Here is a 24,295-nt window from a genome sequence, read left to right as displayed (position 1 = left end):
GCTCCTCCCCCACCCGCAGCAGCTCCGGACCACCACCCGTGGCACCCACGCACCCTCCCCCACCTGCGGCACCACTGCAATCGCCCCTCCCGTGGCATCCCAGGATCCCATCCGTCTCTTCCCCGCACCCCCTACTCCCCCAACCAAAGCACCTACTAGGTGATTCACCAGGCCCTGCGTGCGCTGTTCATGCCGTTGCAAGGTGCTTCCACCCCTTAACCATTGCACGCTCTTTGTCCGTGCAATATTTAACCACTCACACAATTATGATTGGATGTAATACTCCATATAATAAAAATATTGCAGGTCACAAGGGTGTGCAAGGGTTAAGGGGGCGTAGCCCCTTACGACGGTGTGAAGAGCGCCCGTAGGGCGCGATGAATCACCTAGTGGATAAATATGAGTCTTAGATGGCCGACAATGGAATTTGAAACCATTATTCATACAAAAGTTGTTCAAGTTCCCGGAGTGATGTTGGAGGTGGATAACGTGACCATAGCCTGTTCTCCAAAACTGACCACAGGGTCTCTGTGATATTGAGGTCTGATGATTGGGGATGGGGTAAGGGGGGTGGGCAGGAATGATCAGACACCTCATCTGCATGCTCAGAAAACCATGATTGGACACCACGAGCTGTATGAAACGGTGCCTGATCATCTTGGTACCAGACGCCACCTGCCGGAAACAATGTCTGCACCATGGGATGGATCTGTTCGGCCAAAATGTCTACATAGGGGCTAATTCCGATTGGATCACAACTCACGATCCAACCGGAATTCTTGTGATCACCTCATGGGCGCATGCGCAGGGCCCATAGTGCGCATGCGCCTGCATTTACTGCGGGTATCCCTCAGTAATTACGAACGCCTCTGCCTGATTGACATGCATAGCGGGTCATTCAGATCTGATCGCTGCTGTGCGTTTTCGCACAGCGTGCGATCAGGTTCTAAATGCACATGTGTATGCACCACAATGCGCACACACGTCGGACAACAACAACGGGCATCACTGGCCAGCAATGGGATGGTGCAAAAATTCCATTCGCAAGGTGATTGACAGGAGGAAGCCACTTGTGGGTGGCAACTGCCTTTACTGGGAGTATTAAGAAAGACGCAGGCGCGCCCAAGCGTTTTCAGTGAGAGTGTCTGACGTCAGCTCCTGCCCCGATAAGCCTGATGTCCTGGGCTGCACAGAGACTGCACCAAGTGGATTTTAGCAGCTCAGCGTACACATAGCATCACACACTTGACTGGCAAAAATACACTCCCCCTGGGGGCGGCGACTATCACAATGCAGGACAACAAAATCTGCAGCCCAGCGATAAGCTCTGAAAGACCCCCCATAGTTACACATTTAGCACAAAAAACACTTAGAATTTGACAGATCAATGAAATGGGATGCGGTTAAGATGCCAGCTGTCAGGATCCCGGCCACAAGACTGTAATTAACTAATTATAGGGGGTGAGTTATGTTTAGGCGGTCGTGTGTGGGGGGCGGTGGAAGGTTTAGGCATCACGCAGGGGGGTAAGGGTTAGGCTGTGGGTGGGGGGTAGAGGGGTTAGGGTTAGACTGCGGGGAAGGAGGGTTAGGGTTAGGCAGCGGGTATGGGGGTATATGTTTAGACACCTCCAGGGGGAGGTTATGGTCAGGCACTAAGGGGGGAGATTAGGGTTAGGCTGCGAGTAGGGAGGGTTAGGGGAAAGGGGAGAACAGCCCTAACTCACCCCTGTCGGCATACAGTTATTGGGATCCCAGCGTCGGAATTATGACCGACAGAATCCCGTGCGCCATCAATCCATTCTGAACCCCAACGAGACAATATAATAAATCTCGATCTTTGTTTTTCGCACTCTTGCACGTGATCTCTGAGTGTATGAACGCAGTTGTATATCCATAAGGTTTACAGATTAGAATTCTCCTGCAGTCAATCACATGACTTAATTTCATCTGTCCTTACTGCAATATATGAATGACAGTACTGGCAGATCATATCCACTGATTGCTTGATATGCAGCCTGTCTGGAGGCACACAACCCTCCTGTTGGTCCTTCCAGCCCCTCATCTACACAGGAATGACATTGAATATAGAAATATAAGCTAAAAAGCAGTCTCCGTATTATGTTAATCACTGCTCTAGGGGGCCTCATTCAGTAGCCATCGCTACACATGTGTGAGGAGTCACTGGTTGGTCTGTAACACCTTTTTCATGAGCCAATTTAATGTCGGACCAATGCTGGGTCATTCTTACTCTAAAGGTCTTTGTGGTCTTGCCCACATACATCAGTCCACTTGGGCACAAGACGTAATAGATAACATGATCCAGTTGGCAAGTCAAGTGGTACTGTAAAAGGATATTTTGTCACTTTGTGGATGCGGGAAGGAAGCACCCACAATCATTGCTCTACAAGTTGTACACACAAGGCACCGAAAGCAGCCTTTACTGGTGGTTACCCAAGTCTCGCTATTTAATGTCGAAGTTCCAGCTACATAACTATTGCTTTGTATTGGTTCCTGCCTCCCAGGGTTGCTTGGGATGCAGTATGGTTGTGTCTATGTTACCTTCGTGCTCAGGACCTGGAAATGACAAAACGAGAGGGCAGGAGAGAACTTCCGCCCTTATAACACCTAAATGTTTTTTTCGGTGTCCGTTCATGTGGGGTCATTTTTTTTCTATGCAGCATTGGACCGTCACGGGTTCGCTTCGCTCGTCGCGCTTCGGGCTCGGTGTCTCGCTCCGCTCCGCTCGCCACACTTTACTATTCCAAATAGATTGTGACATGGACCTAGGGGTTTATGGGAAAGGCCATCTCCACGAAGGTAAACTAGATGCTACCGACGCGTTATGTGCGCTCAGACCGGCACTTCCGCCCGGTGGAACGCACGCGCCATGTACTTCCGTTTGCAGTGGAACACATACCGGAAGTGGAGCGGCGATAGCCGCTAATTAGCGGTTTACAGCTTGGATGTTGACTTTAGGTGCTTTTAGTTAACATATATACTGCGCTGGTGTAGTTGGCTGCTAGATACATGTATTTTTTTGTTAGAAACTGCTCCGTGTGTGCGATAATTGTTATAAGTTATAAGTATTTGCACTAAAGACATCAGTTGGAGGAGCCTCTATTTAAGTGTGCAGGGTATTAAGTGAACTCCAGGGCAACTTCCAGTATGCATCTGTCCCTTCTACTGGTGGGCTGTCTTGAGAAAGATTACGTTATGTAACTGAAACGCCGACCATACTTTTGTCTACACTGGTGATGTGAGTAAATAAAAACCTGCTGGAAAGTCCTTGGTGAGTACACCTCTTCTTAATGGAATATATATATATATATATATATATATATACACCTAATCTGGCCTGCAAATCTGTACAAATTTGTATTTTTGCTCCCACCTTCACTCCAAAGATAGGCGGCAGGCAGCTTTCCTTGGTTTAATCAGGGAGCTTAGAGTGCTGGTAGAGTAAGTGTATCTCTGAAATATTGCTCTATGTAAGGGTAGTGCTTTGGAAATGATGGTATGAAACACTGAACTTTTTCATGAAAGCCCATTGTACAGGGTTGCTCTGAACAGAAGACTCTCACAGATCTGTATATATTGCTTTGCTATGATTTGATTACGTCACGTGCCCTCCTGCTTATAAGATTTCTCCCGTGCCGCAGGCTCTCTTTATCATGAAATGTTCTCTGAAAACCCATCTCTTAACTGTAGCCTATGTACTCCACCTATGCTACTCATTCTGGTATGTTGTCACAGCATCGCAACTGTCCTAATCTATTCTTTATATCACTGTTTGCACATTTCATGTAAACGATATTTCTTATCAAATGAGCAACAGTCTTCTCACAATGACGTATGTACTAAAGGAATATGCTGCCTTTCACTAACAATGACCAGAGATATGGCTGGTGCATGAATTCAGCAACTTTAGTTATCAATGAAATACAAAATCAATATGTACAGTCTTGTAATTTACGTATGTGCTAGTGGCTAATACAATTTCTGTCAGGTTTCATTCATTTTTATTGTTAGTTAAATATCACTTTTTTTAATATAAAATCTCTTTTTTTTACTTGGGGTCTGGAATTTCACAGTATGTTCATGTAGTTCAGGTAGAGGTGATTCCTGCATTCAATCTTTCGGAGAGAATGCTGACAAACCAGCACAGAGAAAGGGGAGTCCCACCATCAAAACTGAAGTAAGATTCAATATGTGAGGGGAAAATATTTAGTGAATTAAGGAAATTAGGGAATTACTACTCACAAAATGTCATCTTCTCTATGGTCTGACAATTCACACTTCTCACTTTCACTAAGGCTTAAAGCTCTTATACATGAACATGCTCTCATCCTCATTAATCACATTTGAGAGTTAAAGGTCTTCACTTAGAATTAAGCTGTTGCTCAGGAGTGTGGGCTACAAAGCAGAGGTGTCACAAGTGGGGTGCGGAAGGTGCGGACCACAGCCAGGTGTCATCATTCCAGGGAGTGATACCCACATGCCGACTCCTCTGCAGTGACCAGAAGTGAGGTGCTGCTCTGTGACATTATACCGCAGCGCCTGGCTCCTGTCACTGAGAAGAAGCTGGCAGTGCATGGGGAAGCTCTGGGTCAGCCCAGAGATGCTGGTCATGCTCTTGGAGTGATGTAAACGATGATCTTCCCTTGAGACCACAACCCGTAGTGATGTCAGCAGGGGACATTCTGCAAGGATACGCCCCTTCCCACAATGTGATGTCCCCTTTTTGTGGGCCCATTTACACTTCTTAGTAAATCCTTTTTTGTCACACTATGCTTAGGGACCTACTGCTCAGTTAAACTGATAATTTTGCCTTGGTCTTCTGTATGCTGTCTGCTCTTATATCCGGTAGCTTTAAATGTATCCCTTTTTTCCCTCTCAGAACTGATTGTTCTCTCACTCTCTCCCTCTGTTGTTTCTATCCTAAGAAGCGGACATATATCAAAATGAATTTTACTTCAGCACTTAAGAGAAACCCTGTATTGTAGCCGATCTCCAGATGGAAGGAGTTGTACTGGGGTGGAATGAGGACCTCTTAATTTAATTTGAATGGCAGCCTGCTTTTTTTTTTTTTTGCAATAAAAGTTTTTATTGAGGTTACCAAAATCATCAACACCCACAAAATATGGCACCATTGCCAACACATTAACACATGGATAGAAAAATAACAAAGTCGTGTAAACATAACATAGTACTGCTCAGGTATCATCTTTCAGGGCAATCAGTAAATATAAGTGTAGACAAAAAAAAGAGAAAGAAGGAAAGAGCAGAAAGAAGGGAAGAATTGTAAGAGGATAGAGAGGGGGGAGCCACCTGAGAAGGCATTAAGGCAGAGGTTCTCAAACACGGTCCTCAAGGCACCCCAATGGTCCAGGTTTTAGGTATATCCATGGCACAACACAAATGGTTAAATCAAATTTACTGAGGTGATACTTAAGTCACCTGTGGTCAAGCATGGATAATCTTAAAACCTGGATCGTTGGGTACCTTGAGGACAGCATTTAAGAACCTCTAAATTGAGGTAAGCAATTTATTCAATGGATTGATTATTGACCTTGCCAGAGGCCGGAATAAGTCTGGGTTTCCTTGAACATAAGCAAGGGCCCCCAAACGGTGGTGAATTCCCGAAGTTTAGCAACTCCGGACAACATAAGGTTTTCCATTTACATATAATACTCCAATCTAAAGAACCATTTTGTTATGGTAGGATGGGCGGTAGACCTCCAATGAACCAGTATAACTGCTGAGGTAATGCAATGGAGATGTTTCAATTTTGATTTCTTGTAAGCCGACACAGGTCCAGCAACCTTATTTAGTAGCCAAATAGCAGGTTCCGTACTAACTTCTTCACCTACAATTGCTTTAGAAATGCAAATCATCGAATTCCAAAAGGGATGTAGGGCTGGACAGTCCCACCAAATGTGGAGTGGGAAACCAACAGCTGAAGCACAATGCCAACAGGTGGCAATAACTCCTTGGAGGTTGCTTACTTTTTAATAAAATGGTAGAGGCAATTCATTTATTTGTGGGGAAATGTTTTAGGCTATTTATTTAAATTTATATGGGAGAGAAAAGGCTCTTAATTTAAAGGGAGGTAATAAGACTACTGTATTGATTTAATGCTGGGATGGTCTGGGAACTATTATTTGCAGGTGGGACCGAGTTGTGGTAGAAGGACTATTTATTAAATGTGAATGTGATTATGTTAATGTTATTGGGGACACTTGGCCTATTTATTGTGTGAATTATATTTATTTAGTACTAGCTTTTTGCCCGCGGCTTCACCCACGTGGAATTAACGCAATAAGACTATTTTCATTGCGCCCATCTTCAAGTTTAAGTTCACTACCCAACCCCTACAAGAATAAGCGTGAAGATACATAGCCTATATGTTAACGGACAGTCTAAGGAACATATGAATTTTCAAAATGCGACCCCGAAAACTATGGATTTGACACTACTGTCGGTCATTTTGGATATTTTAGTTTTCACCCCTTCTCACCCCTAATGCTGATGGGGGCTGAACTTGTACTTAAACAATATTGGGAGTATCACTATTCATCTATGAATAGTGAATACTATGGATTTTTACATGTCACCTCCTTCCCACCTCCACCTCTAGGGGTGTCTTACCCCCACAGTATTTTTTTCCAGATTGTAAGTCATATGTGTACCAAGTTTGGTGTAAATTGCTGGAACATACATACATACATACATACATTTTTATATATATAGATTAAGGCTGAATGGGGTAAATGGACCTATTTAATATTAATCCTGTTAATTTAATGTCAGGTGTGGTTGCGGTTAAATGGGCTTATTTATTTAAATATGATTGCCATTCATGCACATGCTCCCTATAGTATCTGTATGCATGGTGAGAGTCATACTACAGTATCAGTGCTTTTTTACTGTTTGTATACTGCACAGGAAACTCTTTTTCTGGAAATGAAAAGTTCTTCCGCCATTCCTGGTATGTTTTAACACAAATACCTGGACTCCTCCAGTTCATCATCTTTAGACCAGGGATATACATGGCCACAGGACCTTCAGCAAGCCAGTGGTAAGGTTTCTTGAATATCTCTACTCACCCTGGCCCTCTGTTCCATAATGTTTTTCTCCAATACCTTCAAATAAAAACTTTGCTCTACTGTACTCCAATATGTCACCTGCTTCTGCTGTATGAACCTCTAATTACCTGCTCACCACTGGATGTGGTGGAAGTGCACACTAGACCCTCTCCAAAACTAAAGATGCATGCCCAGCAAAACCTCTGCCTCTGGTGAGCAAACCCTGCCACAGTTAGTCCTACCCTTAACAGTAGAATATTCTGATGCATGTCTTTGTATCCAGAATACAAATCAACATAACCTGAGCAAACTAGCGTAAAAGGAAAAACCACCAATCCATGCATTAATTTATGTAAATATTTGTATATGTTGTGGTGGTTGTTTTAGTGTAAGAATGAACATCTGGCACCCTGGTGTAGAGAAAGCAAAGAGGCAAAAGGGCCCTGCTCACATGCTTACAGTCTATAGGGAAATAGGCTTTGATACACAAGGGTATTGCTGGAAATTGGGCCATCCAGATTGCAAAGGTTCTTGGTGGCCTGTATGTTACAGTCAAGCTAAATGTTGGCCTGATGTCAGCAGGATGCATCAGTGAAGAAAGAGAAAATATGTAAAGTTATGTGTGACCTGTATAGAAAGGATGTAAGTGGCTAGAATACCTTATAGAGGTTACGAAGGTGGTTCAGTAATTTGATCAGCTGCCTAAAGAGGTGAGTTTTCAGGAAACGCTTGATGGTTTGGAGATTAAAGTCTTGTTGTGTGTAGGAGGCATTCCACAGAGTGAAAGGCAGCTTAAAAAAACGTCCTTTAACCATCTGTGAATGAGAGACGCATATCTTGCAAGGAGCAGAGAGGTAGAACTGGGAGACATTTTGAGATAAACGAAAAGATGTATGATGGTGTCATTTGGTTAATAGCCTTATGTGCAAGTAGAAGTATGAATTATAGATTTGCAGTGTCTTGTGTAAGATATGGTTATAGTCTCTAGATATGTTTTTTTAAATGTATGTTAGCAGGATTTGGAAAAAGACTGAATGTGGGGAACAAAGACAGTTCAGAGTCAAGGATGAAACCAAGGCAGCGAGCTTGTGAGTTGGGATTAATTGTCATGTTATCAACAGCGATAAAGATATCAGGTTGATACTGTAACTGTTATTGTTTGGTGAAAATATTACTGATTCTGTTTTGGAAAGATTGCGTTTCAGGTGGCGGGTTGAAGTCCAAGATGAAATGGCGGAAAGACATTCACTAATGTGGGTAGATTTGAATGTCTGAAAGATCTGATAAATTGTCCACGAAACGTTGTATAGATTGAGAACAGCAGAAGACTGTGCCTTGTAGTGCTCCAACCAATAGAGAAAGCAAAGAGGAGATGGATCTAGAGAAATGATGGAAGAGTGATTTGATAAGTAAGATGAGAACCAGATTAGGACTGTCCTGAAGATCTAGGCATTGTAATGTTTGTATGAGTGGTCAACGGTTTCAAATGCAGCAGAGAGATCCAGAAGAATGAATAGTGATAGTCTTTCTACTTAGCAGTAATCAAATCATTCATTCACTACCTTTTTCATTGCTGTCTCAGTGAAGCGTTAATGCAAACCTGACTGATGTGTGGTCAATTAATTGTGCGAGTCAAGAAAGTGTGTGAGGCTGAATATTATAATTCAATCAGCCCAGAACATTCAACATGTTATTGACATGCTATATTATTCAGTATATGTAGTAAATTGTTTCTTTTCACAGAAGTGTGAATTTTGCTGTCGATAGTGACGTCACCCGTGCAGCCCTGCTAGACAGCCAACCTAGCGACAATAAGAATTTACTTACCGATAATTCTATTTCTCGGAGTCCGTAGTGGATGCTGGGGTTCCTGAAAGGACCATGGGGAATAGCGGCTCCGCAGGAGACAGGGCACAAAAAGCAAAGCTTTAGGATCAGGTGGTGTGCACTGGCTCCTCCCCCTATGACCCTCCTCCAAGCCAGTTAGGTACTGTGCCCGGACGAGCGTACACAATAAGGGAGGAATTTTGAATCCCGGGTAAGACTCATACCAGCCACACCAATCACACCGTACAACTTGTGATCTAAACCCAGTTAACAGTATGATAACAGCGGAGCCTCTGAAAAGATGGCTCACAACAATAATAACCCGATTTTTGTAACTATGTACAAGTATTGCAGATAATCCGCACTTGGGATGGGCGCCCAGCATCCACTACGGACTCCGAGAAATAGAATTATCGGTAAGTAAATTCTTATTTTCTCTATCGTCCTAGTGGATGCTGGGGTTCCTGAAAGGACCATGGGGATTATACCAAAGCTCCCAAACGGGCGGGAGAGTGCGGATGACTCTGCAGCACCGAATGAGAGAACTCCAGGTCCTCTTTTGCCAGGATATCAAATTTGTAGAATTTTACAAACGTGTTCTCCCCTGACCACGTAGCTGCTCGGCAGAGTTGTAATGCCGAGACCTCTCGGGCAGCCGCCCAAGATGAGCCCACCTTCCTTGTGGAATGGGCCTTAACCGATTTAGACTGTGGCAGGCCTGCCTCAGAATGTGCAAGTTGAATTGTGTTACAAATCCAACGAGCAATCGACTGCTTAGAAGCAGGCGCACCCAACTTGTTGGGTGCATACAGTATAAACAGCGAGTCAGATTTTCTGACTCCAGCTGTCCTGGAATATATTTTCAGGGCCCTGACAACTTCTAGCAACTTGGAGTCCTCCAAGTCCCTAGTAGGTGCAAGGCACCACAATAAGCTGGTTCAGGTGAAACACTGACACCACCTTAGGGAGAGAACTGGGGACGAGTCCGCAGCTCTGCCCTGTCCGAATGGACAAACAGATATGGGCTTTTTTGAGAAAAAACCACCAATTTGACACTCGCCTGGTCCAGGCCAGGGCCAAGAGCATGGTCACTTTTTATGTGAGATGCTGCAAATCCACATATTTGACTGGTTTTAAACCAATGTGATTTGAGAAATCCCAGAACTACGTTGAGATCCCACAGTGCCACTGGAGGCACAAAAAAGGGGTTTGTATATGCAATACTCCCTTGACAAACTTCTGGACTTCAGGAACTGAAGCCAATTCTTTCTGGAAGAAAATTTACAGGGCCGAATTTGAACCTTAATGGACCCCAATTTGAGGCCCATAGACACTCCTGTTTGCAGGAAATGCAGGAAACGACCGAGTTGAAATTTCTTTGTGGGGCCTTCCTGGCCTCACACCACGCAACAAATTTTCGCCACACGTGGTGATAATGTTGTGCGGTCACCTCCTTTCTGGCTTTGACCAGGGTAGGAATGACCTCTTCCGGAATGCCTTTTTTCCCTTAGGATCCGGCTTTCCATCGCCATGCCGACAAACGCAGCTGCGGTAAGTCTTGGAACAGACATGGTACTTGCTGAAGCAAGTCCCTTCTTAGCGGCAGAGGCCATAAGACCTCTGTAAGCATCTCTTGAAGTTCCGGGTACCAAGTCCTTCTTGGCCAATCCGGAGCCATGAGTATAGTTCTTACTCCTCTACGTCTTATAATTCTCAGCACCTTAGGTATGAGAAGCAGAGGAGGGAACACATACACCGACTGGTACACCCACGGTGTTACCAGAACGTCCACATCTATTGCCTGAGGGTCCCTTGACCTGGCGCAATACCTGTCCCGTTTTTTGTTCAGACGGGACGCCATCATGTCCACCTTTGGTATTTCCCAACGGTTTACAATCATGTGGAAAAAACTTCTCAATGAAGTTTCCACTCTCCCGGGTGGAGGTCGTGCTGAGGAAGTCTGCTTCCCAGTTTCCATTCCCGGGATGAAAAACTGCTGACAGTGTTATCACATGATTTTCCGCCCAGCGAAAAGTCCTTGCAGTTTCTGCCATTGCCCTCCTGCTTCTTGTGTCGCCCTGTCTGTTTACGTGGGCGACTGCCGTGATGTTTTTCCCACTGGATCAATACCGGCTGACCTTGAAGCAGAGGTCTTGCTAAGCTTAGAGCATTATAAATTTACCCTTAGCTCCAGTATATTTATGTGGAGAAAAGTCTCCATACTTGATCACACTCCCTGGAAATTTTTCCCTTGTGTGACTGCTCCCCAGCCTCTCAGGCTGGGCTCCGTGGTTACCAGCATCCAATCCTGAATGCCGAATCTGCGGCCCTCTAGAAGATGAGCACTCTATAACCACCACAGGAGAGACACCCTTGTCCTTGGATATTGGGTTATCCGCTGATGCATCTGAAGATGCGATCCGGACCATTTGTCCAGCAGATCCCACTGAAAAGTTCTTACGTGAAATCTGCCGAATGGAATTGCTTCGTAGGAAGCCACCATTTTTACCAGGACCCTTGTGCAATGATGCACTGTTTTTAGGAGGTTCCTGACTTGCTCGGATAACTCCCTGGCTTTCTCTTCCGGGAGAAACACCTTTTTCTGGACTGTGTCCAGAATCATCCCTAGGCACAGCAGACGTGTCGTCGGGATCAGCTGCGATTTTGGAATATTTAGAATCCACCCGTGCTGATTGTAGCAGTATCCGAGATAGTGCTACTCCGACCTCCAACTGTTCCCTGGACTATGCCCCTATCAGGAGATCGTCCAAGTAAGGGATAATTAAGACGCCTTTTCTTCGAAGAAGAATCATCAATTCGGCCATTACCTTGGTAAAGACCCCGGGGTGCCGTGGACAATCCAAACGGCAGCGTCTGAAACTGATAGTGACAGTTCTGCACCACGAACCTGAGGTACCCTTAGTGAGAAGGGCAAATTTGGGACATAGAGGTAAGCATCCCTGATGTCCCGGGACACTATATAGTCCCCTTCTTCCTGGTTCGTTATCACTGCTCTGAGTGACTTCATCTTAATTTGAACCTTTGTAAGTGTTCAAAAAAAATTTTTTTTTTTTTAGAATAAGTCTCACCTAGCCTTCTGGCTTCAGTACCACAATATAGTGTGGAATAATACCCCTTTTCTGTAGTAGGAGGGGTAATTTAATTGTCACCTGCTGGGAACACAGCTTGTGAATTTTTTCCCATACTACCTCCTTGTCGGAGGGAGACTTGGTAAAGCAGACTTCAGGAGCCTGCGAAGGGGAAACGTCTCGACATTCCCATCTGTACCCCCGGGATACTACTTGTAGGATCCAGGGGTCCTGTACGGTCTCAGCGCCATGCTGAGAACTTGTCAGACGCGGTGGAACGCTTCTGTTCCTGGGAATAGGCTGCCTGTTGCAGTCTTCTTCCCTTTCCTCTATCCCTGGGCAGATATGATCTTATAGGGACGAGAGGACTGAGGCTGAAAAGACGGTGTCTTTTTCTGCAGAGATGTGACTTAGGGTAAAAAACGGTGGATTTTCCAGCAGTTGCCGTGACCACCAGGTCCGATGGACCGACCCCAAACAAGTCCTCTTCCTTTATACGGCCATACTGTGCCGTTTGGAATCTGCATCACCTGACCACTGTCGTGTCCATAACATCTTCTGGCAGTTATGGACATCGCGTTTATTCATGATGCCAGAGTGCAAATATCCCTCTGTGCATCTCGCATATATAGAAATGCTCTATAGTCAATAAAATACTGTCCCTGTCAAGGGTATCAATATTTTTAGTCAGGGAATCCGACCAAGCCACCCTAGCTCTGCACATCCAGGCTGAGGCGATCGCTGGCCGCAGTATAACACCAGTATGTGTGTATATACTTTTTATTATATTTTCCAGCCTTGTCAGCTGGTCCTTGAGGACGGCCCTATCTATAGACGGTACCGCCACTTGTTTTGATAAGCGTGTGAGCGCCTTATCCACCTTAAGGGGTGTTTCCCAACGCGCCCTAACTTCTGGCGGGAAAGGGTATACCGCCCATAATTTTCTATCGGGGGGAACCCACGCATCATCACACACTTTATTTAATTTATCTGATTCAGGAAAAACTATGGTAGTTTTTTCACATCCCACATAATACCCTCTTTTGTGGTACTTGTAGTATCAGAAATACGTAACACCTCCTTCATTGCCTTTAACGTGTGGCCCTAATAAGGAATACGTTTGTTTATTCACCGTCGACACTGGATTCAGTGTCCCTGTCTGTGTCTGTGTCGACCGACTAAAGTAAACGGGCGTTTTAAAACCCTTGACGGTGTTTTTGAGACGTCTGGACCGTACTAATTGTTTGTCGGCCGTCTCATGTCGTCAACCGACCTTGCAGCGTGTTGACATTATCACGTAATTTCCTAAATAAGCCATCCATTCCGGTGTCGACTCCCTAGAGAGTGACATCACCATTACAGGCAATTGCTCCGCCTCCTCACCAACATCGTCCTCCTACCTGTCGACACACACGTACCGACACACAGCACACACACAGGGAATGCTCTGATAGAGGACAGGACCCACTAGCCCTTTGGAGAGACAGAGGGAGAGTTTGCCAGCACACACCAAAAACGCTATAATTATATAGGGACAACCTTATATAAGTGTTTTCCCTTATAGCATCTTAATATATATATAAGCATATCGCCAAATTAGTGCCCCCCCTCTCTGTTTTAACCCTGTTTCTGTAGTGCAGTGCAGGGGAGAGCCTGGGAGCCTTCCCTCCAGCCTTTCTGTGAGGGAAAATGGCGCTGTGTGCTGAGGAGATAGGCCCCGCCCCTTTTTTGGCGGCCTCGTCTCCCGCTCTTAACGGATTCTGGCAGGGGTTAAATATCTCCATATAGCCTCCGGAGGCTATATGTGAGGTATTTTTAGCCAAAATAGGTATTCATTTGCCTCCCAGGGCGCCCCCCTCCCAGCGCCCTGCACCCTCAGTGACTGCCGTGTGAAGTGTGCTGAGAGGAAAATGGCGCACAGCTGCAGTGCTGTGCGCTACCTTTAGAAGACTGAGGAGTCTTCTGCCGCCGATTCTGGACCTCTTCTTACTTCAGCATCTGCAAGGGGGCCGGCGGCAAGGCTCCGGTGACCCTCCAGGCTGTACCTGTGATCGTCCCTCTGGAGCTGATGTCCAGTAGCCAAGAAGCCAATCCATCCTGCACGCAGGTGAGTTCACTTCTTCTCCCCTAAGTCCCTCGTTGTAGTGATCCTGTTGCCAGCAGGACTCACTGTAAAATAAAAAACCTAAGCTAAACTTTCCTAAGCAGCTCTTTAGGAGAGCCACCTAGATTGCACCCTTCTCGGCCGGGCACAAAATCTAACTGGCTTGGAGGAGGGTCATAGGGGGAGGAGCCAGTGCACACCACCTGATCCTAAAGCTTTGCTTTTTGTGCCCTGTCTCCTGCGGAGCCGCTATTCCCCATGGTCCTTTCAGGAACCCCAGCATCCACTAGGACGATAGAGAAATAGGGCTTATTTCAGATCTAATCGCAGCAGCAAAGTTGTTAGCTAATGGACAAACCCATGTGCACTGCAGGGGGGAGGCAGATATAACATGTGCAGAGAGATTTAGATTTGGGTGGGTTATTTTGTTTCTGTGCAGGGTAAATACTGGCTGCTATATTTTTACACTGTAATTTAGACTGCAGTTTGAACACACCCCACCCAAATCTAACTCTCTCTGCACATGTTATATCTGTCCCCCCCTGCAGTGCACATGGGGGGTTATTCCGACCGGTTTGCACGCTGCAATTTTTCGCAGCCGGGCGAATGGGTCACAACTGCGCATGCGCATGGGCGGCAATGCGCAGGCGCGTTGTTGACAGGCGGCGACAAGAACAGCAAGGGAAGCCATTGCAGAGGAGCCCGCAAGAAGATTGACAGCAGGGAAGCGGATCTGGGTGTCAACTGAGCGTTTTCTGGGAGTGGTGAGGCATGTGGAGGTGTTTGCAGGGCGGGTGTCTGATGTCAATTACGGGACCTGAAAGGCTGAAGAGATCGCAGTGGCTGAGTAAGTACAGAGCTACTCAGAAACTACACAAAACTTTTTTGCCCCGCTCCCCCGCACATGCGATCGCACACTTGCTAAGCTACAATACACTCCCCCATAGGCGGCATTTATCTGATCGCACTGGCTGCAAAAAGTTGCAGCGTGCGATCACCTCGGAATGACCCCCATGGTTTTGGACATTAGCTAACAAATTTGCTGCTGCTGCAATCAGATCTGAATTAGGCCCTTAGTTCTCAGTAAATGATGGATAGAGCGATATGTCACTTCATCCTTCATACATCATTCTAAATGTGTACCTAGGATCTTATATATCGGATGGGGACACATCACTCAGTGTGTGCCCAGCTTTTACTGTGTTGTGGATATTGATCCACTGGGGGACTAGGTTCCTGAATAAGGAGATTTATGGTAGACTTACCATAGTTAAATCTCTTTCTGCGAGGCACACTGGATTCCACAGGGAATAACATTGGGGTGTAGAGTCGGCTCTTGACCCGAAGCACCAACATGCTAAAGCTTTGACTGTTCCCAGAATGCATTGCACTGCCTCCTCTATAACTCCGCCTCAAGGCACTGGAGCTCAGTTTCGTTATGCAGTCCAATGCAGTAACAGGTAAAAGAGACGTAGATGTTAGTCACATAGAACCACATTCTCTCTACAGGAGAAAGGACTAGCGGCTAATGCCATACAAACCCAAAGAAGCTAAGTGCGCCCTGTGGAATCCAGTGTACCTCGCAGAAAGAGATTTAACTATGGTATGTCTACCATAAAGCTCCTTTTTTGTAGTGGGGTACACTGGTATTCCACAGGGAATAACATCGGGGATGTCCTAAATCAGTTCCTCATAGGAGGGGATGCATTGTAGTGGGTACAAGAACCCGGCGTCCACAGGAAGCATCCTGGGAGGCAGAAGTTTCAAAGGCATAGAACTTGATGAACGTGTTCACAGAGGACCACGTAGCCGCTTCGCACAATTGTTCAGCAGACGCGCCACGACGGGCCGCCCAAGAAGGTCCAACAGACCGGGTAGAGTGGGCATAGCAGCAGGAGCTGGGAGTCCAGCTTGTGCATAAGCTTGTGCAATCACCATTCTAATACATCTAGCCAAGGTTTTCTTATTTGCAGGCCAGCCATGTTTGTGCAAACCAAAAAGTACAAAAAGGGTATCTGACCTCCTGAGAGAGGCAGTCCTCTCTACGAAATACGGAGAGCCCATATCAAATCCAAAGACCGCTCTTTGGAGGACAAACCAGAAGAGATAAAGGCCGGAACCACAATCTCTTGGTTAAGATGAAAAGATGATACTACGTTAGGTAGATAACCAGGGCGAGTTCTAAGAACTGCCCGGTCTCTGTGAAAAATCAGAAAGGGTGGACGACAGGTCAAGGCGCCTAAGTCCGACACCCTCCTAGCAGAGTCAATAGCCAGTAAAAACACAACCTTAAGTGTAAGATCCACAGACTCAAGAGGTTCAAATGGAGACTCTTGTGGCATTTAAGACAACAGGCAGATCCCATGGAGCCACAGGAGGGACATAGGGAGGCTGAGGGGGTCATTCCAACCTAGTCGCACGCAGGCTATTTTAGCACTCCTGGGACCAGGTAATCGTTGCCTACAGGGGAGGTGGTTAGAGCTGTGCGGGGCTGTGATCGTCTGTGCAGAGAGCTGTACAAGCAAAATGTTTGTACAGTCTCAAGACTTCCTCACCCGCTGCGTTGATACTTCCTGGAGATGACGTCAGGATCCCTCCCTGCAAACGGCCGGACATGCCTGCGTTTTTCTCGACACTCCCAGAAAACGGCGAGTTGACACCCCCAGCTGTCCTCTTCCTGTCAATCTTCTTGCGTTCGCTGCTGCAAATGCTTTCTTAATTCCTCTCATCGCTGCTCGCCGGGCAATGACATGCCTGTGCATTGTGACCCATGCGCAGGCGCACTACAGTCCTGATTGCACTGCTGCGAAAAATGGCAGCATGTGATCAAGTTGGAATGACCCCCTGAATCCGTAAAATGCCCTGAGTGAAAGTATGCACATCAGGAATAGACGTAATTTTCTTCTGAAACCACACAGACAAAGCAGATATATGAACCTTGAGGGAGGCCAGACGAAGGCCTAAATCTAGGCCTTGTTGCAGAAAGGCCAAAAGCCTAGAAGTACTGAACGAATAGGCATCATAATTCTTAGCAGCACACCACGTGAAGTAAGAGTTCCAGACCCTGTAATAAATCCGTGCCGAAGCCGGTTTGCGAGCCTTCAACACAGTTTGAATAACCACCTCAGAGAATCCCTTGGCCCTCAGGAGTGAAGCTTCAAAAGCCACGCCGTCTGGCCAGGTCCGGATAGACACAAGGGCCCTGAACGAGGAGGTCTGGGCATTGAGGAACTAGAAGACTCCATCGATAGACCCTGCAGGTCTGAGAACCATTGCTGTCTGGGCCACGCTGGAGCGACTAGAAGTAGTATTCCTCTTTCTTGCTTGAACTTCCAAAGAACCCTGGGCAGGAGTGACACTTGAGGGAACACGTATGGCAGCCGAAAGTTCCATGGAATTGCCAGTGCATCCACGAATGCTGCTTGAGGATCCCTTGTCCTTGATCTGAAGACCGGAACCTTGTGATTGTGTCAAGACGCCATCAGGTCCACGTCTCGTAGGCCCCACTTGTACACTAGGAATTGAAAAACTTCTGGATGAAGACTCCACTCTCTGGCGTAAACTTCCTGATGACTGAGGAAATCCGCTTCCCAGTTGAGGACTCCGGGGCTGAAAACTGCCGATATTGCTGGCAGATGGCGTTCCGCCCAACGGAGGATTTTTGCTACTTCCAGCATTGCCATGTGGCTTCGAGTGCCGCCTTGATGATTTATGTACGCTACCGTGGTGGCGTTGTCTGATTGTACTTGAACAGACCTGTTCTGTACTAGAGGCAAGGCCAGTGTCAACGCATTGAACACTGCCCACAATTCCAGAATGTTTATCAGGAGGAGAGATTCCTCCCTGGTCCACCGACCCTGGAGAGAGTGGGGCTCCAACACCACGCCCCAGCCCCGCAGACTGGCATCCATTGTCTGGAGGACCCAGTTGGATATCCAGAAGGGACGGCCCCTGCTCAGCTGTTCGTCCTGTAGCCAGTGCCGTTTCTAGCGGCGGGCGAGCCGTGCAACCTTTGTTACTCCTTATCGCCTCTGCCCGAGCGCTCCTGCTCGGGGGCGGAGTTTCGCGGAATGACGCGTTTGCGTCGCAAAGCCCCGCCCCCCAAGCAGGAGCGCTCGGGCAGAGGCGATAAGGAGATAAGCATGGAAGCAGGAGGCGGCCGGCGCGAGGGACGTGAGTCGGCGGGACCGAAGAGCGGGAAGAGGTAAGTGTTCTCTCTCTCTCCCCCCCACTCCCCCCCCACTTGAAACCTGCCTGCCGCTGCCGCACTGTGTAAAATGGGGACACCTGCCTATGGGAATACCTGCCTGCCGCACTGTGTAAAATGGGGACACCTGCCTATGGGGATACCTACCTGCCGCACTGTGTAAAATGGGGACACCTGCCTATGGGGATACCTGCCTGCCGCACTGTGTAAAATGGGGGCACCTGCCTGCGTACTGTGTAAAATGGGGATATCTGCCTGCCGTACTGTGTAAAATGGGGATACCTGCCTGCCGCACTGTGTAAAATGGGGACACCTGCCTATGGGGATACCTGCCTGCCGTACTGTGTAAAATGGGGATACCTGCCTGCCGCACTGTAAAATGGGGACACCTGCCTATGGGAATACCTGCCTGCCGCACTGTGTAAAATGGGGGCACCTGCCTGCCGCACTGTGTAAAATGGGGACACCTGCCTATGGGGATACCTGCCTGCCGTACTGTGTAAAATGGGGATACCTGCCTGCCGCACTGTAAAATGGGGACACCTGCCTATGGGGATACCTGCCTTCCGCACTGTGTAAAATGGGGATACCTGCCTGCCGCACTGTGTAAAATGGGGACACCTGCCTATGGGGATACCTGCCTTCCGCACTGTGTAAAATGGGGGCACCTGCCTGCCGCACTGTGTAAAATGGGGACACCTGCCTATGGGGATACCTGCCTGCCGCACTGTGTAAAATGGGGGCACCCGCCTGCGTACTGTGTAAAATGGGGATATCTGCCTGCCGTACTGTGTAAAATGGGGATACCTGCCTGCCGCACTGTGTAAAATGGGGACACCTGCCTATGGGGATACCTGCCTGCCGTACTGTGTAAAATGGGGATACCTGCCTGCCGCACTGTAAAATGGGGACACCTGCCTATGGGAATACCTGCCTGCCGCACTGTGTAAAATGGGGGCACCTGCCTGCTGCACTGTGTAAAATGGGGACACCTGCCTATGGGGATACCTGCCTGCCGTACTGTGTAAAATGGGGATACCTGCCTGACGCACTGTAAAATGGGGACACCTGCCTATGGGGATACCTGCCTGCCGCACTGTGTAAAATGGGGATACCTGCCTGCCGCACTGTGTAAAATGGGGACACCTGCCTATGGGGATACCTGCCTGCCGTACTGTGTAAAATGGGGATACCTGCCTGCCGCACTGTAAAATGGGGACACCTGCCTATGGGGATACCTGCCTGCCGCACTGTGTAAAATGGGGGCACCTGCCTGCGTACTGTGTAAAATGGGGATATCTGCCTGCCGTACTGTGTAAAATGGGGATACCTGCCTGCCGCACTGTGTAAAATGGGGGCACCTGCCTGCGTAGTGTGTAAAATGGGGATATCTGCCTGCCGCACTGTGTAAAATGGGGATACCTGCCTGCCGCACTGTGTAAAATGGGGACACCTGCCTATGGGGATACCTGCCTGCCGTACTGTGTAAAATGGGGATACCTGCCTGCCGCACTGTAAAATGGGGACACCTGCCTATGGGGATACCTGCCTGCCGCACTGTGTAAAATGGGGATACCTGCCTGCCGCACTGTGTAAAATGGGGACACCTGCCTATGGGGATACCTGCCTGCCGTACTGTGTAAAATGGGGATACCTGCCTGCCGCACTGTAAAATGGGGACACCTGCCTATGGGGATACCTGCCTGCCACACTGTGTAAAATGGGGGCACCTGCCTGCGTACTGTGTAAAATGGGGATATCTGCCTGCTGTACTGTGTAAAATGGGGATACCTGCCTGCCGCACTGTGTAAAATGGGGGCACCTGCCTGCGTACTGTGTAAAATGGGGATATCTGCCTGCCGTACTGTGTAAAATGGGGATACCTGCCTGCCGCACTGTGTAAAATGGGGGCACCTGCCTGCGTAGTGTGTAAAATGGGGATACCTGCCTGCCGCACTGTGTAAAATGGGGGCACCTGCCTGCGTACTGTGTAAAATGGGGATATCTGCCTGCCGTACTGTGTAAAATGGGGGTACCTGCCTGCCGCACTGTGTAAAATGGGGGCGCCTGCGTTCTGTGTAAAATGGGGATATCTGCCTGCTGTACTGTGTAAAATGGGGATACCTGCCTGCCGCACTGTGTAAAATGGGGGCACCTGCCTGCGTACTGTGTAAAATGGGGATATCTGCCTGCCGTACTGTGTAAAATGGGGATACCTGCCTGCCGCACTGTGTAAAATGGGGGCACCTGCCTGCGTAGTGTGTAAAATGGGGATACCTGCCTGCCGCACTGTGTAAAATGGGGGCACCTGCCTGCGTACTGTGTAAAATGGGGATATCTGCCTGCCGTACTGTGTAAAATGGGGGTACCTGCCTGCCGCACTGTGTAAAATGGGGGCGCCTGCGTACTGTGTAAAATGGGGATATCTGCCTGCCGCACTTTGTAAAATGGGAACACCTGCCTGCCGCGCTGTGTAAAATGGGGACACCTGCCTGCCGCACTGTGTAATATGGGGACACTTGCCTGCTGTAATGTGTAAAAAGGGGACTTTTTTATTTTTTCCCCCCTGTGGTGGGTGTGATGATATCAGACGAGGCACGCCCACTTTAATGAGACCACGCCCATTTTAATCAGGCCACACACCCTTGTCGGGAGCGCATGCTTTTTCTTTTTATGGCTATATGGGGGGGGGGGGGGGGCACACATTTTTTTTTAGAGCAATTGGGGGGGGGGGCGCATTTTGAAATCTCGCACTGGGGGCCAAATTGTCTAGAAACGGCCCAGCCACCAGCTTAGTGACAGATGAACCTGTGGCGTCAAGGAGATCATTTGAGACCTGATCCAATGAGGCAGGCCATCCCACTTGCAAAGGATTAACCTCTGCAGAGGATGGGAGTGAAATTGAGCGTACTCTACCATGTTGAAAGCCGACACCATGAGGCCTAGTACTTGCATCGCCGAGTGTATCAACACTCTTGGGCGAGAGAGGTAATATCTGATCCTGTTCTGAAGTTTCAGGACTTTCTCTGGAGACAGAAACAATCATTGGCTGTGTGTGCCCAGTAGTGCCCCCAGGTGCACCATGCTCTGAGCAGGGACCAGCAAGGACTTTTTCCAGTTGATGAGCCACCCGTGGGCTAGTAGGACTTGGACTGTCAGTTCCAGATGACTGAGGAGAACCTCTTGGGAGTTCGCCAGGATCAGCAAGTCGTCCAGATACGGCAGGATCCTGATTCCTTGATGGCGTCCAAAAGGCAGTGCCTGGAATTGATAATGTAGGTTGCCAATAGCAAACTGCAGATATTGCTGATGCGACATGGCAATAGGCATGTGCAGGTAAGCAATCCTGTATGTCCATGTTGTGGGTGAGTACCTGGAACTCAGGGGGAGTATGCGACAACTGGGAAGTTCCAGTACTCACAGGTAAAGCTGCAGCTAGAATTGATGTCTGCAGCAACTCATGTTCTACCCCTTACTCCGTTAACCCTCTTAGTGGTCGGATGGTGCCTGCCGTTCTAGTGTTCTTCTGCCCACGGCAGTCTGCCCAATCTCCGATGCCCCCCGGTCTTATTAAGTGACAAGGCACCAGCCGAGACTGCGAGTGAGTAAGGGGGAACCTAACTAACCCTGCAACACCAATGCACGAGTGATAATGACAACAACAATGGTCTTAGATGTTATAAGCAAATAAACAGTGAGAGCAACAATGCTCAGGGATGTTAAAGATCTCCTATATAATAGCCCAGATCTGTGACTTTGTGATTCATTTGCTAATGCTGGGCGGAGTCACAACACTGGGCGGAGTTAGTCAAATGAGTCACAGATCTGGGCAAATCTACAGGAGACTAGGAGCAGAAGCAGATAGTATGGGCATGGCACAGGCAGGGGTGCATACCTCCCAGCTTTCTTCAGGAGCTTTCTTCAGGCAGAAGGAGGGTCACACACCCGGCAAAAAGGGGGCGTGGCTTCACAGGAGGGTCCTCGTTTTCGTCAGTGAGGGGGCATGCCCAGCGCTCTGTGAGCTGCTGGCATGCCCCCCGGCGCTGATTATGAGTCCGGGTGGCCCAGGGCACTTGAGACAGGGGAGCCCTATCTCATTGCTGTGCCTGCTGTGGGGTTGGGGGCGTGGCCTAATCGCGGGACGCGCGGCCACGCCCCCTTATGCAAATTCCGATTTTTATTTTTATTTTTTTTAATGGGATTTTGGCCCCTCAGCTAGGGCTAAATCCAGAGGAGGTGGTCGCTCCCCCCTACACACCCGCACAGGCAGAAGAAAGCAGGGAGGCTGCTGCCTCCCTGCAACACCACAGACCTGCCAACACGCAGCAGCGTGTGCTGACTGTAGCACAATGCTGACGTTGTTGCTGGCAGGACGGGGGGGGGGGGGAGCTTCTGAGCTGGGACAGAGCGACTCCAGCCGGGGGGCCCCCTAAAACTGTGGGGCAAACGGTACGTACCCCCTGCCCCCCCCCCCCTTAATCCGGCTCTGCTGCTGGCACCCCCCCTTAATCCGTACCCCCTGATGCCCCCTCTCCCTCTGTCTCCACTATTCACCGCTTCTCTGCTAAGCAGAACAGCGAGTACAGGAGCTTTCCAACTGCCCCACCCCCCACCGCGGGACACTGCGACCCGCGGGTGGGACAGCGGGACAGACCCCAAAAAATGGGACTGTCCCGCGAAAATCGGGACATTTGGGAGGTATGGGGGTGTGTGAGGGGTATGTCATACAGACAGACGGGCACCGGCTCACTGTGTGCTTGACCCCCCACATCGGCATACTCAGCAGGGTCTCTCTGGCGCGGAGGAGCGTCACTTTCTGGCACACTCCACGCTTCTTAGCTGCAGTTTTGTGGGGCACCTGCCGCTGTGCAGGTTCCGTACTGCCTCTGTTATCTCCAGCCCCGGCAACCCCACCGCTAGCTGCAGCGCTGCCACCCGCAGTGAGGTGTGCCCAGCTCATTCACACACTTTAGCTGGCGGGTAGCGCTACAGAAATCCGAGCTGCTTGCAGGCTCCGACCCACTCCTCCCTCCAGCCGCAGCGTCTCCTGGGAGCTAACCAGTCACTCCCAGTCTCCCCTTACCACAGTGCCCGGCAGCCGCGAGGTCCGCGCCACGTGCATGCTATGACCCCCTCCTCCCTCCAGCCGCAGCATCTCCTGGGGGCTAACCAGTCATTTCCAGTCTCACCTTACCACAGTGCCCGGCAGCTGCGCGAGGTCTGCGGTGTGTGACTGAGGAGCGGGGGAGGGATGCGGACGGGCAGAGGAAGCAGGACTCCAGCCTGAGAGAGTCAGCCATGCCAAGTCTCCAGCAGCAGCAGATCCCAACAGGTTGGAGTGGAACAGCAGCAGCCAGCAGCAGTGACTCCGGTAAGACACATCTGTCTGTCACCACTGTTTTGTCCCTAATACCAATGTCTCCCGTGCCCTGTGTTCTGTCATGTCCCTGTCACCCCTGGCCTTGCCCTGCCACCCTTATCCTGGCCCTTTCACCCTTATCCTGGCCCTTTCACCCTTATCCTGGCCCTGTCACCCTTATGCTGGCCCTGTTACCCCTATCCTGGCCCTGTCACCCCTGTGCTTGCCCTGTCAACCCTATACTGGCCCCGTCACCCCTGTCCTGGTCCTGCCGCCCCTACCCTGGCCCTGTCACCCCTATCCTGTCCCTGTCATTTCTGTCCTGGCCCCGTCGCCCCTGTCCTGGCACCGTCACGACTGTTCTGACCCTGTCACCCCTGTCCTGGCCCCACCCTGTTCTGACCCTGTCACCCCTGTCCTGGCCCTGTTACTGCATAACCTCAAACTACCTTTTATGGTATGTACAGTACCCGCAGCGCCTCCAGACCTCTCCCCAATGCACCACACCTCCGCACCTTCCCCTCCACCACATGCGGCACACCACCCCTCCCCCACATGCTGTGCCTCCAGACCCCCTACACCACCCGCGGCTCCCACTCCTCCGCCACTTCACCACCCACAGCA

At 49.0% G+C, this 24,295-nt stretch overlaps 1 long non-coding RNA gene across 1 annotated transcript in view; it reads right to left on the bottom strand.

The window, feature by feature from the left end:
* Positions 1-5,121: 5,121 nt before the first annotated feature.
* Positions 5,122-24,295, bottom strand: part of LOC134966073 (uncharacterized) — a 185,741-nt gene continuing 166,567 nt past the window's right edge. The window contains exon 10 of the long non-coding RNA XR_010188587.1: positions 5,122-8,463. This is a non-coding gene — a long non-coding RNA (uncharacterized LOC134966073). The remainder of the gene's footprint in view (positions 8,464-24,295) is intronic.

Source organism: Pseudophryne corroboree, chromosome 10 (genome assembly GCF_028390025.1).
Source record: "Pseudophryne corroboree isolate aPseCor3 chromosome 10, aPseCor3.hap2, whole genome shotgun sequence".
NCBI classification, from domain to species: Eukaryota; Metazoa; Chordata; class Amphibia; order Anura; family Myobatrachidae; genus Pseudophryne; species Pseudophryne corroboree.
This window is presented reverse-complemented; position numbering and strand designations above follow the sequence as displayed.